Source organism: Megalobrama amblycephala, linkage group LG10, assembly GCF_018812025.1.
Source record: "Megalobrama amblycephala isolate DHTTF-2021 linkage group LG10, ASM1881202v1, whole genome shotgun sequence".
Taxonomy (NCBI): Eukaryota; Metazoa; Chordata; class Actinopteri; order Cypriniformes; family Xenocyprididae; genus Megalobrama; species Megalobrama amblycephala.
The window spans coordinates 12,598,980-12,616,288 of NC_063053.1; positions in this window are offsets into that span (position 1 = coordinate 12,598,980).

Sequence of the window (17,309 nt, forward strand, 5' to 3'; positions counted from 1 at the left end):
GGTTACATGGTTAGTAGGTGGTGACAAGTGACTTTATAATGAGTGAGTCATTTGAATCATTCACTGAATCAATTTGTTAAAAAACACTGATTCATTAAAGGGTTAGTTCACCCCAAAATGAAAATTCTGTCATTAATTACTCACCCTCATGTCGTTCCACACCTGTAGGACCTTCGTTCATCTTCGGAACACAAATTAAGATATTTTTGATGAAATCTGAAAGGTATATGACTCGTCCATAGACAGCAATGTAATCACAACTTTCAAGGTCAAGAAAGGTACTAAAGACATTGTTAAAACAGTTGATGTGACTACAGTGGTTCAACCTTAATTTTATGAAGCGACGAGAATACATTTTGTGCACAAAACAAAATAACTTTATTTAACAATCTCTTCTGTTCCGTTATATTCCGTATCTGTTCCCTGTTAATATCCTTACGCAGTTGACACAGTAAACACAGTGATGGTTTCCGTGTTTACGTCCGAATGCCGACTCAGTATTGGCCAAAGCTGCACACGTGAGCAGCATGACACATGCATGTGATGCTGACGCAGGATCCAGCCAATAATGAGTCAGCGTTATTTTTGTTAGTTTTTTTTGCGCACAAAAAGTATTCTCGCCGCTTCATAAAATTTAGGTTGAACCACTGCGGTCACGTCAACTGTTTTAACGATGTCCTTAGTACCTTTCTGGTCCTTGAAAGTGGTGATTATATTGCTGTCTATGGACAAGTCATATACCTCTCAGATTTTATAAAAAATATCTTAATTTGTTTTCCGAAGATGAATGAAGGTCTTATGGGTGTGGAACAACATGAATTTTCATTTATGGGTATACTAACCCTTTAAGAAACTAAAGAAGTGACTATGATTAAGAGCGAGTCATTGAATTATTCACTCAATCAATTAATTTAAAAAAAAAAAGCAGATTCATTCAGGAATGCAAGAAGTGACTGTCTTGATTAATGAATTAATGAATAACTTGCACAAACGATTTGAAATTCAAGAACAAAACACCACTATCGTCAGCCTCGTGGGCAGTGCTTCGACATGAAGGGTAGCTGCTCTTTGGGCGCCCTGAGTTTGAATCTCGGCTCTTGATCCTTTACCATCTGCAATTTGCCTCTTGTCCAATTTCTAACTATCCTATTTGAATTAATGCCAAAAAAATAATGTTAGAAATAATAATAATAATACTAAAAAACACCATTACTGTGTGTTGCACTGGTTCTGTTGTGGAGTTTGGAACTACTTTCATTGGCGGAGCAAAAACAGACAAAGCAAAGATAGATAGGAAAGAATAGAGCTTTTTCCTCTCCATTCCATAAATTTAGCTCTCAATTTTGCACTGTTCAGTTTTAAAAAATCTCATGGGGTGGAAGAGGCTCATGGCTGTAAAGAGACTCCACCAGAGGTCACGACACCAATCCTTAATTTGACAATTTGTTAGACACTTTCATGTATTACCTTCTAAGACCATAATACGCCTGTGTGCCTCTGGAGTGGGATAAAAACATGAAAGGCTCTACATTCCAACCTCACCTGCTTCCTTTTATTGTTCTCCTCTGATAGAGTATATAAAGGAAAAAAATCCATCAAGTCATAAATTAGCCTAGAGCAACGTATGGCCTCAGTCCACTTTTCCAGAGGAATGATGTTGTAGCCCATAAACTGTCCAATATTCAACAGGACCCTGTATTGCATATCAGTAAGGTCCACGTGTTGGCCTGTATTAGGCATCATCTTTATGGGCCCGAATCCTCTGTAAGGTCTCTTGCCACGGTCAGACAGCTGGTTCTGCTTTAGGCCCCTTTCTTCAACACTATATAGGTTGTTTTACATTTATTAAACACTTTTAAGCATCTCTGGCTGCAAGATTGCCCATCTGTTCGCACACGACAATATATATGCGTTCCAAGTGCATGCGGAGGGAGCAAAAGAAGGTGAGGGGATGCCATTGTAACATCAGTACGCCTCATAATGCGCTTCAGGTTTACGGTCGGGTTGCGAGATTGATTTAAAAGGCTGTGCTTTTAGTCGAGAGGACAGTCAGATTGCAGATGAAAATTTAATAATAATGAAAAAAAAAAAAACAGGAGAGAAGAGCACAAATCACTGCCGGCGCTGCGCTCTGTGGAATGTTAGGGTGTGCAGTGCATGGTGATATATAGATCTGCAGATGTGCATGTAGCCTGCGACGGCTGGAGCAGAAATTGTTGGGGGCGTGCGGCTGCCGAAAGGTCCATTGTGTGGAACAATACTTCAAGAGTGTTTATTTGAATATCACTAAAGGCTATCACCTCTCACCTCTTCATAGCCGCTCAAGACTGTCACAGAAGTTAGCAAGTTGCACTTTGAGCGTCGAGAAAACCTCTGAGGCCAAATCATGAACGGTGATGGGTTTGAAAAACAAATGTTAACACTGTCAAAGGTAACATTAAGATGTTTTATGAGAGCACATTTCTTTTATCTTATCTTGTGTCAGCACAAATTCTCTTCATGATGCAACTGTCCATGTGTGTGTATTTTGTGTGCATGTCTGTCTGAATAATCACATGAGGATATTGAGGTTACTATATATTATCATGACTACAATCAAACAACAAAACTAAGTAAAACATTGTCATTTTTTTTTTTCTTTTTTTCATGGCTGCACAAAGAAGTGCAAAACTGCTACCAGGATGTCACAGTCGAGCTGTGCTTATTCAATGATGCCGAGCATTGTGAACTGGCAAGCAAGTCATTTGCAAATGTAAACATACTGCTGGTATGTTGTAAAATAAACAAGTTATCCGCATGTTATATCCACATTCCACTGCACGAATCAAGTGCTGCTTTTGAAAGCTGTTCTGTATGCATGAGAGGATGTGCAGACCAGGGATATGACAAACAAATTAAACAAATGAGAGTGATTAAAACAGCTGGATTCACAAATGGCATGACCAATTCGGGGAATTATGGAGGCAAATGCACGCAATTATAGCAAATGAGGTACACCCACTTTGCGCTGCTCAGATGTTGCATTAATTTAAATGGTCTGTTTCTGCTGTGCAATTCATATTACATTAAATTAGCAAGAGAATCCCCTGTGTCCTTCTGCTGTAATTCAGCTGAAGTCTTCATAAAGCTCTTCTCTCCAAAGCAAATCATTTGCAGTCGGAGTGCTTTATGTCGAAATCCTCGAATGGCATTGCATTTCATAATATTGTTGGGAAATTTGGAAAGAATACTTTAATGAGGTTTGGTTTTTATGTGTTATCATTTTATCAAATCTAATTCTGGCTTTCCGAGAAGTGTAATTTTTGGGAGTTTAAAGTCTTATTTGATTTATGGGTCTTTTCAAGAAAGAAGCTGGCAGAGAGAAGGGGAAAATGATGGGGGAGCAGGATGTGATGCAGGTCAGTTACTCCGCCAAAGATTTTTATTTTAAATTTAAATGTAATTAATTTACTTTTTAATTTAATATATAATAAATAAATAACTTACAAGTACTACTACTCAATCTTAACAATTGAAATGACTGCTAAACTATTGAAAACTACCATTTTTTAATGCTTTGGTTAAATTAAAGCAAGTGGGGAATTTTAAAAACACTTTAAAAACACAAAAAATCGCAAAGTACACTCAAAAAATGAACTGTTGGATTTACTTAAAAAAAGAAGTGTCAAGTGTTTAGTTGTATGAACAAAAGAAATTCAAGTAAAGCTGACAAAATTTCTTTGAGTAAATATATGTCACTGCTACATAATATTAATATGTACATGTTTATTTAATAATGTTATGTTTATTACGTAAGGTGAACACATTTATTGACTTAATTTACCTCATTAAATGAACTATTTGCTCTACAAAATGCACTCAAAATATGACACACTGAATAAACTCAACTGAATTGAGCCCATTGAGCAGGAATTCCATCCTAAACATAACACTAAATTCACAAACATTACAGAAACTCCTTTAAATGTCCAACATAACTGAACATTAAACACTAACATAAACTAACAACATCTTTCCCTTTACTGAAAAACACATAAAATAACACTTTAATCCCTAAATTTACTCTCCTAATGCAGTCCCTTGCAAAGCATGCTGGGAACTACGGATCCACTGCCTAGTTGACTGAACAAACACTTATTAAGTAAAGCTGACAATACTCATTTTTAGTAGAAACAACACAGCTAAATTAAGTTCATATAGTTACATGAGTTTTTTAAGTAATGTGAACAAGGGTGGTTTGAGTGAAACTAACAACAGTAAAAGTTAATTTTTTTTTTTATCATTTTCACTACACAAAATAAGTTTTCATCTATATAAACATTTTATTCACAGTAACTGCCTTTCATAATACTATCAAACTTTTCATTTGCATCTCTTCTAGTTCAGTTACATTTTTCTACAGCTGATCTTAATGGTTAATCAATTAATCATTTGGTACATCTATAGATTTCTATAGAAATAGATTCCATATAGATATTTTATAAAACTAGACTGCAATTTCCGAAATGGAAACTAAATATAATAAATTCTTGTTACAGTGTAAGTGATTTATCTCCGATAATTTTCAAAGTGTGTGTGTCTGTGTGTGAGAGAGAAAGAGAGACAATTGTGAAAAAAAGCAGGATAGAGAACAAGTGAGATGAAACAATCAATGACTATGTGTCAATCAAATTGTTAAGAAATGCTTCAGAAAGAGGGAGACGAATGGGATCAAACACAGGTATTTTACATTATGATACTGTAAACAGAGGCCTTAACATAATAGAGAATGCAAAATTACTGTAACTCACCCTGAAAGTGTCAACTACAGTATTGACTCAGTAAAGTCAGACCTGTATTTGCAGCAAACTGTTCTAGCACAAACCCTTGTAGTCATGTCATATCATCACTTCACACCATATCATACCTTATAATAACACACTGGACAGATAATATTACAAACATTATGTATTTATGTCAGTTCTGTAAGTTGTATGTTTATTTTCTAAAGTGGCCTGTAACATCTTTAATTCAGCAACAAGGCTGATTTGAAACACATATCATGCATTGTTTACTACTGAATTAAATGGTTGTTAAAAGTACTAAATTGAAAGAAGATCATATTGTCGTGTTTCTGTGATTAAACCAAATTTAACACATGATGTTGTGATTTGAAACTTATTATTTGAAGAAAATATGTATAACTAAATATAATTCTATCATGACAACTCTCTGAAGATTGTTAGCATGCACTGTAAAACCCAATAAGTTCAGAATACTCAAAACATTTGAGGAAACTTATTACCTCAAAACATTTAAGTAAACTAACTCACTTTTTAAAGTTGGTAGAACTTAAAATTTTTATGACAAGTGGGGCGGGGCTGAGAAGCGCATGGAAGCGGATCAAGGCCAGTGTGGTGCACAGGTGTCTCTCACTAACAATCCCGTCACCAGCATCCCTTTCCCAACTCATCATAATGTTAATTACATACAGTTAATTTACATAAACATCACATTCAGATCTTGGTTAAATGTTACATAGCAAATAACACATGCTATTATAACTATCAGAGAGACATTATCAGAGAGTCATTACATACTTGCATATATGTAATCAAACAACATATGTGGTCTTAAATGTTTTGCAGCTCATCCTCAACCTAACCACAGGCTCTACTCTTCACTACAGTGGTACAAAACTAACATAACAGAACCCCCCCTGAATCCCAACATAACACAACATTAAACATTAACTTATATCTCCATATGTTAATCTTGCACTCTAAAAAATGCCGGGTTAAAAACAACCCAAGTTGGGTTGAAAATGGACAAACCCAGCAATTGTGTTGTTTTAACCCAGCAATTGGGTTGTTTTAACCCAGCGGTAGGGTTAAATGTTTGCTGCTGGGTAGTTTTATTTAACTCATTTATTGTTTAAAAATTACTGTATTGCTTAATTAAAATTAACCCAAAGTATGTTGGAAATGAACATTTATTAATGTTCAATGAATAATTATTAAACAATAAACATTTATTAAATTGCTTATTAATAAATTTATATTAATAAACTATTAAACTATTACATTTATATTAATAAAATATTAAAGCTTATTAATAAACATTCACCTTTTGTCTATTATTGTTGCCTCTAATTGCATCTGGTTTTTAATTTCCCAACTATTTTGGGTCCATTTTAAGCTAGCCATATAGCAATTTTTAAACAATAGTTGGTTTAAATAAAACTACCCAGCAGGTTGGGCAAACATTTAACCCAACCGCTGGGTTAAAACAACCCAATTGCTGGGTTTGTCCATTTTCAACCCAACTTAGGTTGTTTTTAACCCAGCATTTTTTAGAGTGTGTTCAAAAACACACAAAATAACACTTAATTTCAACAGTTATTTATATGGTCTGACGCAAAGCATGCTGGGAATTAGAAATCTGCTGCAGCTCAACACAATCATGTTAAGTTCAGTTTACTACAATGAAATTTTGAGTTCATGCAACTTTTTTCTATTAAGTACAATGAACTTTCAATATTATTTGAGTGAAACAAACTCATTTAATTTAATTAATTTCACTGTTCGGTTTTACAGTGTGGTAATACAATGTATTTGGTCTTGGCGGAATAGATCTGCTACGCTGCAGCTGAATTGCTGCCGTAGATTATAGCTGTTGTTGCAGATTATTGCTGCTGCTGATTATTGCTGCTGCTGCAGAGCAAGTACAAGAACTTTCTACTGCCAATACATATGCCAAAACTCTGCTTCGCGTAAGACACAAATAGTATATATCATGAACCCATAGCAGATCTATACAGGTGGAGCTGGGGAAGATGGAGGGTTTTAACTCTGAAGCGCACTGCAAACTGCTATAGTGAATGTAACCAGCCATTTAAATGTGTGAGCAACAAGCTCATTGGCTGCAGATGTAACATGGACCAATCAGCTTGTGCCAAGTAGTTAACACTATAGTTATCGCTTGAGTTTTTGTACTAAGAGTTTCAAAAATGTACACTTTACTTGTAAAAATAGTATGAAAGTAAATAAAAAAAATTAATTTGCCAAGTTTATTTAGTCAGATTAAACACTTTTTGGCTTAAATATAACCCAATTAATTTAGATGTTACCACATGAACACATTTTTTTATTTATTTTCTCTTCTTTCAACAGTACATTTTCGATTGTAAAGCATGTCTAAACTTCTCAGGTTTTTACTCAGTCATTCCATTCTCAATGAGTCAGTGAATGGTTAGCCACTGCCATGTGTTCAACAGCCAGGATGCTGAGAGATTGACAGAGCAATACTGAACTCATGTCTTCAGGGGGCGAGTGAACAGGTGTCCCTCCTGCTGGAGTTTAAGAGAAGTCCCCTGTGCCCCAGCCGAGAGAGTGAGATAGTAAAGAGAAAGAGAGAGAGAGAGAAAAGACCCACATGTGTGTGCCCCGCGGCCCCTCTTTCCCCCCCTTGTGTGTATGTATATATTAGAGTGATGGGGAGGTATGCAGTGCCATAGTTCAGACACATGCTAATGCGCTCCCAGAAATAAGTTGGGAATAGACGAAGGAGAAAAGCTTTGAAGATATTGTGTTCAAATACACAGGGGCTTTCTGAAAGATGAGAAAGTTATGGCCATATAATTATAGGTTTTATGAGCAATTATATTAAAATAACAACCAGAAGTCATTGTAAGGATGGATTGACAGTGTTTTTTAAGAACTGAATGACATTTTATATCTGATTAATGTGTTGATGCCTTGCAGACAGAGAAAAGAAATGTGTTAATTGTTTTACAATTAATAAATTACTCATCTTTTTGATTGCCATATTCTGCATTTGTACAGGGATATTTCTTATTAATAGATTTAAAAACCCCTTACACTAATTCCATTTAAAGTCAGCATGAAACGGAAGTTGCTATAACTATTGAGTGAAACTCATTTTTTCTCGAACAAGAAAAAATGTATGGCGGGACTTGATTTTGTTCATGGGTAATTGATTGGATAGTTGTATCGTTGTGGTTTGCTATTGCTGTGATATCATGTGAGTGACAGGTTGTCCCGCCCTCATGCTACATCATCAGAGAAGAGATGTCGCTGCAAGAGGGGAAGTTATTTTGATTAAATACGAGGGCATGAATAAAAAAATAATAATAGCACCAGTGGCATAACATTGTTTTAAAAAGTGGGTGGGACAGGAATGTGTGTGGTAGTGGGGGGTGTATTGTATTATTACAATAATAAATGCACAAAATGTATTGACACAGACCTCATGTTTAACATGATAGTTTCTTCCTTACATCTAGCTACTATAATACAATTGTTAGTCTTGATAGTATTTACATTATTAGATTTTAATATTAGATTGTCTTGGTGGACTTGTGGTAGAGTTTTTGTTCAGCGTGCCAGAGGTTCTGGGTTCTAATCTGCCCTTGTATGATTTATTTTATTTTTTTCTCATTAAAACCAAAGAATCATCAGTTATTGTATATCAAGAGCAGGGACACATTTATGTGCATTTTGTTTTGTGATTTCACCGGAACGAATAGAGTCTCCGGCCGATAGATTGAAGCGTGCGCACGAGCGCCAAGAGAACACTGTTGCGCCACTGATAACAGCGGCAACGAGCATTCAACATGATTTCAAAAACAACTCATCCAAGCGCCAGATTGTCTATTATTTAACACAAACGAATGAATTGCTAATCAACTAGAGATGTTTCTTTTGTATTAGATACATCCGTGCTGCGATATGTTTCAAAAAGTGGCAGGGACATGTCCCACCTGTCCCACCCGCAAATTACGCCTATGATATGCATGGATAAATACTTATAATAAATACTGCAATACTGCATAAAAAATTAGAATGATCTATTTTTATTTCAGGGTGACGAGTATGTTTGAGTAACTGTAAAATGCACAAACCCATTTTCGATTCAAACTAGATGAAAGAAAACAAGTCAAGTCCATATATCAAAGACCTGTCCATGAACACAAGAGCCACGTGAGTTTATCTCTCAGTAAGATCTCTATGTTGGTGCTTGGCGAGTTAAGCTATATGTCACTAATTCTGCCGCCTGATGACATGAGCTGGGCAACCGAAGATCAGGCATCTCCCCTACGGAAACTGACAGGTTAGATTTCACGAGCCAAAAATTCCGCTGGAATTTTACAATGCATCATCACTGCCTTCATGAGAGATTTCAGCCTAACGTGGTTGTTTTTGATGCTTTTAGTCTCAGTATACACACACACATGGAATATATCATCTAATACTATGTAATAATAAAGTATAAAGTATAGAATACAAGAATATAATATTAAAGAATACTTTATTAAAGTTGTTTCTTTTTTTTAAATTATTTTCCATTCTTTCTTTTTTCTTATGATCCTCTTATCACTATATGAAAACTAATTCTGGCTTTCCGAGAAGTGATTTTGTAAGTGATGAGAGTTTTACACCATAGTTTTATTTGATTTATGTCCTTTTTTTCCTTTCAAGACAAGAAACAGGGGGAGAAAAGGGGAGAAAAGGATATGATGCAGGACAGTCATGCTCCATCAAATTTTTATTATAAATATACTTATTTTTTATTACATAATGTTCAAACAACACCCATATCCAAAATATCATTTAATTAATGTAGAATGTTTAAAAAGACTGTAACCTGCATTTGTATATCAATGATCTGTTTCTACTCATTTTAATTAATTCAAATTACTATTGACAAACTATTTTAACTAATATCTTAACTAAATCAATCAATTACATTAACATGTGTATTAACATAAGTATTAACTGTTTTACAAAATTCTGATATATGTGTTTGTGTGTATATGTATGTATATATTCTTATATATATTCTTTAGGCCTATATCTTTATTTTTATTTTTTTAAATGTAGCAAGGATGATCAAACATACAGCTGTCTTTGAGGAAGGCAGTCAACCCTTTTTGCTCTCAGAATTTGAAATTATTATTCCACAGTTTTGCTTATAGCCTGAAGTAGGAGAAATGGAGAAAAAGCTGTTACGGCATTCCATTTTTTTTTTTTTTTTTTTTTTTTTGCTCCATGTAGGAGTATAAGAGCCTGTGTTATTTGCATACCAGGGACATATTTAAGCTGTATTACATGCAGGAGAAGTGTTACGGGGAAAGAGGCTATACATCTAAAGTAATGATGAGTTCAAAAAATGTGTGAGAAACAGCTTTACCCTGCATGGAAATACACTCTGTGGGATCATTAAGTCTCCTCGGCTTCAAAGTGCTAAAGCGCTCTAGTGAAAGCCTATTAGCAGTCACTGGGAAGCTCAACTCCACACTAAACGGCGTACTGTTTTCATGTCTTCCCTCAGTGATAAAGCCTTATCTATTTAAGATGCTTGAAAATAGCTCATATTGAGCAGCATATTAGAATAAATTAAATAAACACATTGCACATATATAAATCAAACTCCATGCGGTTAATCACATACACAAAGAAAAGACACCCACATTGAAAGCCTCGCCGAATAAGCAAAATCTTAGCACAAGACGAGGCTTTTCTCAATCTGTTTAAACAAATCAATCAAATTCCTGAAGATGTTTGTGAAAATGTGCAAAGATTTATTATTGAATGCATATGGACAGGCTTCTTCAGCAGATTTATAAAACCTCTCACATTCTAAACAGACAAACGCATAACGCAATTACAGTAATCAGCACGTGTCAATTAAACAGAAATTGCACAATTGAAAACACATTTCATGTACTTAATACACAACTGATAAACAATCACACACTCAGCTTAAATGTACACATTTTGTACTCTTCACCACATTGTGGTGTGTAAATGCATTAAATACAGAATAATACATGATTTATTTTTTGATTAGCATTGACAATTGACAAGTTTTAACAGCATTTGCATATTGCCATAATATAATAACAATAATTCATACATTTTTGAAAATAAACTTTAAGTAGCCATTTGAAACTAGTGATTTTTTTTTATTTTTTTAGGTTTAGACCATACACATATTTGTATAAGAAACAGTTTCATAATTTTACAGACAGCTTTCATTTGGTGATCTTTACCATGAACAGAATGATATTTATCCATCAAATATTATCTAAGCTGCTAATGTCATTGCCGTTTTCTTTTGTAAAATATGAGATAAGTAGATACATCTCTTTTTATTGGTAACATTTAGCTAAATTGATGCCCTTTGTGTGCACCTGGTGCCAAAGGTTAGGATTGTGGCGAAGGTCTTCTCTCTCCCACGGGAATGCGTTCAGCTGATAAAGGTTGTCTCGACCTGCCATGCACATGAGCGATACCATAACTGATATACTGTAGCATTGTGGTAGGAGTAGTTTTAACCAAATGGGCAGTTTCTCTCTCTTTTATACATATAGCCTTGTATATTTGTGCATTATAAAAAGAAGCCATGGTCACACTTTATATTAGGTGTATTTAACTACTTGTACTTACATCAACAAAAAAAGTCTGGTACAATGTATTTACTGTGTTCATGTTGTATTGCAAAACACTTGAGGTGGGATATGGGTAGGTTAGGGACAGGTTTGGTGGTATGGGTGGGTTAAAAGGGAAGGGTCAACAGTGTAATTATAGATGTAATTACAGAAATTAATTACAGCTGTAATTACATGCAGGTATTTAAAAAAAGTACAAAAATGTATGTACACAATTAGTGCATTGTATCAAATGATTAATTTACATGTTAGTACATAGTATAAAGACACTTAATATAAAGTGGAAACAAAGCTATTATAGGAAATGTGAATGAGAAAGAATATTTTATGTGAATTATAATTGGTTATACTTTATTTTAAGGTGTCACTTTTACACTTTATTTAAATACTGAGTAATATTAATTAACAACATGTACTTACTAGAGGGTTAGGGTTCGAATTAGGGATTAGTTTAGGGTTATTATGCAGAATTTACTGTTATCAGTAAGTGTATGTAAGATATGTAACAAGGACACTGTGAAATAAAGTGTTATGGATCCAATGGATGAACAACAGCAAAACTGAAAACTGTATTCTGTATTGTTTATGTTTCTTTAGGTAAAAACATACTGATTATATCTTTGTGACAGCGTATATACACTGTAAAAAATTATTTTCATGATTTTTTATCATAACATTTTTTCTTTTGTCAAATCAACTTCAATAATTAATGTGGTTCAGATAACATAATATTTTGAGTTTCTGTTGATTAAATCAATTGCCTTCATTGTATTAACTCAAATTTTTTATTTCAATGAACTCAAAAAAAAAAAATCTTTTTTTTTTACAGTGTATGCTAATTTTGCTTTATTTTTCAGACATACATATATTAATTTAAAATGAATATATTAAGATAACTTTATACTTTCAACATTTTTAGGTTGCCTTTAAGTAATTTATCAGGTGACTGCTTCATTCACTGTCTTTATCATTCTTTTTAAAGCAACAAATATTATCATTCATCTAATAGCTGAATAATAATCACAAATCGATTACTTTACAAAGACTTATTTAATCATTCAAATGGAGATTTACTTAAGAAAATTTTTGAACAGTTCTAATTTTAACATCACTCACACAAAATATATTTAGATGAAAAAAACACACAATTAATAACCCATAAAAATATACATAACAAATGCACTTGGTTAGGCAGTATTTCTTTGAATAACCTTTTTCCGTTACCTTTGTTAGTCAGAATGGTGAGAATGGAGGCCAGTGCAGGCAGAGAGCTGTGTTGTTGACTATGGCACATCGGGTGAAGTTCTACTCCAGCTACAACAGCACTCTCATCTTATCCCTGAGGCAGAAGAGAGCGGCGTACAAAACTACTGTACAAACACTCACACATCTTCACTCCGCAGCTGTGATGAAGTCATCTCGGGGTCTTGACACGCTTTCGTCTAGCTTAGAAATCATTTTCAAATGTTTTGGGACTGGTGTCCACATTAGACAGTTACAAGGCTAGTACTGTACAAACCCATTGGCAGAGTCATAGCTATTTATGGTTGCTTAATACCGCAAATGGTGTTGCAAGTACCTGCAAAAGCCATGTAATCATAAATCAAGTTTTGCTGATCCATCTGGTGCATGCATGTGAAAGAAAAGAAAAGAAAAGAAAAAAAGAAAAAAGAAAACAAAAGAACAGAAAAGGCATATAAAAATAAATCAATGGGCAACACTTTATTTCAGTATTCCACTTTAGACATTCTACTAAATAGAACTTTGCAACTACTTTTTCAACTAATAGCCATTAAAGTATTAGACTGTCTGCTTAATATCTGCTAACACTTTATTTTGATGGTTCCCAACAGATATTATACTGAGTAACTTTTCAAGAACTTATCAAGAACTTGTCAACTTATTCTACTAACCCTAAGCAGTCTACTAACTACTCTAATGACAGATAGTTGACATGTAGTTGCAAATTAATGAGGCCATTTACACAACACTTTTTCTTTTTTTTTTTCCTCTAAAATCTGGAAACCTTTTTGCGTTTTGGCCATTCATTTACACGACAACAGCGTTTTGGTGGCCTAAAAATGCAAACTTTTGAAAACGGGTTTCAAAGTCTATAGGCTTGTAGTGGTTCTTTACAAAGCGACATCGCCAACTACTGGCCTGGCAGCAGAATACAGCCTTTTTAGTCGTTTTTCGCGGATCTGTGTGAACGGAGATCTTTTTGACAACGTTGTCGTCTGTACGCAAAAAAAGTAAAGGAAACAGTTTTCCATTTTTAGTACATCATTGTTGTGTAAACGTACACTTAGTTGATGTTGCAAATTATGTTAGTTGACATGTAGTTGCAAAGTTACTTATAGTCAAGGCCGTAACCATGTCTTGACCATGATTTTTATTTATTAATTTTTTATTTTATTTATTTATTTATTTTGGGGGGGGGTATTTAAATTATTAAAAGATTAAAAGGGATTTACAGGAATAACGAAATAACTTTACAGGAATAAAGAAATAACTAAACTATTTGCAAATAATATTTTATATGTTCACTCTTATTTGTATGTGTCGTGTGTCAAAAACACAAAACATTTCTTGTCTCATCACATTCAGTTATGAATTACATGAATCATTTCATATTAAACAAATTATTTCATAAAAATGTTGAGTAATTTGCATCACTGGATATTACTGTTGGTCGCTGAATATTTCAATCATAAAACAGTCCTCGTATATTATTAAATATTTAGCTACATACTCGCCATGTACTCTTTCACTGCTAAATCGAAAGCATCGCATTGCAATTTGCACTTCTTTGATTTGATTGGCCAGCTCACTCATTCTGTGATGATTCTGTTAGACTGCTGAGGCAGACCAGCCAAAAAAAATTTACTTTTAAAACTTTTTTTGTCATCCTAACAACAAACAAAATGGTGCATAATGGAGAACAGCAGAGCAGCATCTATAATCTCAAATATTGGGGGGAACAATTTGGCCATTTCTAATTATTGGGGGGACTCAATGTCTATTGTGGTTACGGCCCTGCTTATAGTTAGCAGAATGTCTAAAGTGGACGATCGAAAAAAGTGTAACCAATCAAGAAAATTCAGTCACACTTTAAATTTTTCATGTTATTTAATTTGTGTATGTGATATTTCATTAACACCCCTACAATAAGATGTTATTAACTAACATTAACTAACCATAAGCAATACATTTGTTACTGTGCTATCTTAGTTAACATCAGTTGATAAAAATACAGCAGTTCATTGTTTGTTCATATTACTTCACAGCATTTAACAAACTAATGTTAACAAATACAACTCTTGATTTTAATATTGTATTAGTAAATGTTGAAACTAATGTTAACAGATTAATAAATGCTGTAGAAGTGCAGGTCATTATTATTCACTAATGTAGTTAACTATGAACCTTATTGTAAAATGTTAACGATAATGTGCTATACAGTATGTGTATTTTATAAGCCTGCACTTGGACGCTAAAATGTAGTGTTGCAGCGAAAATGTCTAAACTTCTAAATGTCTTAAATAATGTAGACCATAGCTGTCATGGGTATTGTTAAAAACTCTTCCCAGGTGTCCCAGGAGTGGTAGCACAGGAGGGTCAGCGAGTCACAGCACTGCTTTACTGTCACCATCACTCTTCATCCTACTCTGCACAAGACGTGTTAGTGACCTTACCAAAAAATCACTTATATCTGACCAGACCGCTAATGCACTATCCAGATGTTATGCGTTCGGCTTCATGTTTGATGTTTTTGTACACCTACTATTCTCTGTGCCTTATTCTGAACTTGGCCTGCAGATCATCTACATTTTTTTTCATTGTCATAGTCAAACAAATGGGGAGGTAACATATACGACAGCGTCTAGTGCAAGAAAAGAAAGTCTTTGTATCATGAGCCACATAATTATTTGTATATTTGCTGGCTGAACAAAGGGCATCTCACATCAGAGAGGTGTTTCCATTAAAAAATGATATCTTAACACTAAAGGTTACCAAGATGACATTATGCTCCTTAGACGCGTTTGACTGACACATCGAGGTTTATGACCTTCAGAGGTGAAGTCCGAGACGGAGCGACAATAATAATATGGTATTTTTAAACATACGGAAGAGAGATGCAACTTCCAAACAAGCGATTTTGCACATTTCTCTTTATGGAATATTCACGAAAAATTCGGTTGGGGGGGTGGGGGTGGGACAAAGAGCAGTAGGTCAGTTTCACATTCACACGCACACTTGTGAACGTGTAAGTCTCAAGACCATAATGAAAAGTTTTGGCTTTCAGGGTCATGTGTTGACAGAGTTCATTTGAATTAGTTGCAAGCATTTGAAACTGAATGTCAAGCCAATTTGATTCTGAGCATTTCAAGCTCCTATGACACTTCAAGGGGCTGCATTGATGCTCAGCGAATAAAAGGCAAGACGCATTAAATATTTCTATATTTTGCTAATCATTTAATTATTCCACCCACTCTGGGAATGGATTAGAATGATTTCGACAGAGAACATAGTACCTAGCCACTTACCACAGTAAGAGAATAAACACTATATACATTAAAGCAAACACTTGGCGGAGCTGCGTTCGGGTCCTGATACGGCCTCCTATCTAAATGGCTAATCCATGCAATGTGTGGGTGGTGTGATTAACGTTCACACAACCAAATGAAAAAAAAACAACAACATTTGCTTTGAAACTTTGAATACGGTCGGCATGAATATGCAACTATGAATAATTGGCAGAGAATGGGAGCTGGCTTGGATTAACAACTCAAAATGCAGTTTATGACTAATTGTGTTAAGTGAAAATAAACTGGCACTTTTGTTCCCGGGATAATTAGCTTTTTAATGTTTGCTGGAGTGATTGTGGGAGCTGTGCTCTGGCGCCTGTTCTTTTTTCAAGTGGGCCCTCTAGCTTTCCTGAGGGGAATGAGACTTGTGTTTGCATGTGTATGTGTGTTGAGGACTTTTATTAGTGGGGAAAAGTGGCTTTCTAGCTGTAAATAACTTTGTAGTGCAGTATATTTGTTTGTTTAGACTTCATTTTGATTTTATGCTTGAGGCTTTGTACATATTTTAATGGAGTTGCATTAATAGGTTTGTTGCTTTTGAATAGCCCCTTCATTCATGCTTAAACCACATTTACAGAGCCAAAATTGCTTTGTGTTTGAATGTGCTTTGTAAAATATTGTGGTGCACCTACACATGAAATCATTTACACTAGCCTATATAATATATATTATGATATGTGACCCTGGGCCAGAAGTCATAAGTCGCACGGGTATATTTGTAGCAATAGCCGACAATACATTGTCAATGTTTTTTTCTTTCATGCCAAAAATCATTAGGATATTAAGTAAAGATCATGTTCCATGAACATATTTTGTAAACTTCCTACTGAGTATATATGTATAAGAAATTATTTTTTTAAGTAATATGCATTGCTAAGGACTTCATTTGGTCAACTTTTCTCAATATTTAGATTTCTTTGCACCCTCAGATTCCAGATTTTCAAATAGTTGCATCTCAGCTAAATACTGTCCTATCCTAACAAACCATACATCAATGGAAAACTTATTTATTCAGCTTTCAGATTATGTATAAATCTCAATTTTTAAAAAATTTACCCTTATGACTGGTTTTGTGGTCACATATTATATTACTATAAGTATCTATAACTTTAAAAATGTAGCTATATACTGTTTTATTCTATTTGTGTATTATATTACATATACTTAACTGATGTTTCAGAAAATCTGATTATTTAGAGTCATCTTTAAGGCATGTTTAAGGCTGCATCAATTGGACATATGCACACGAATAAGAACATGAAATGTAT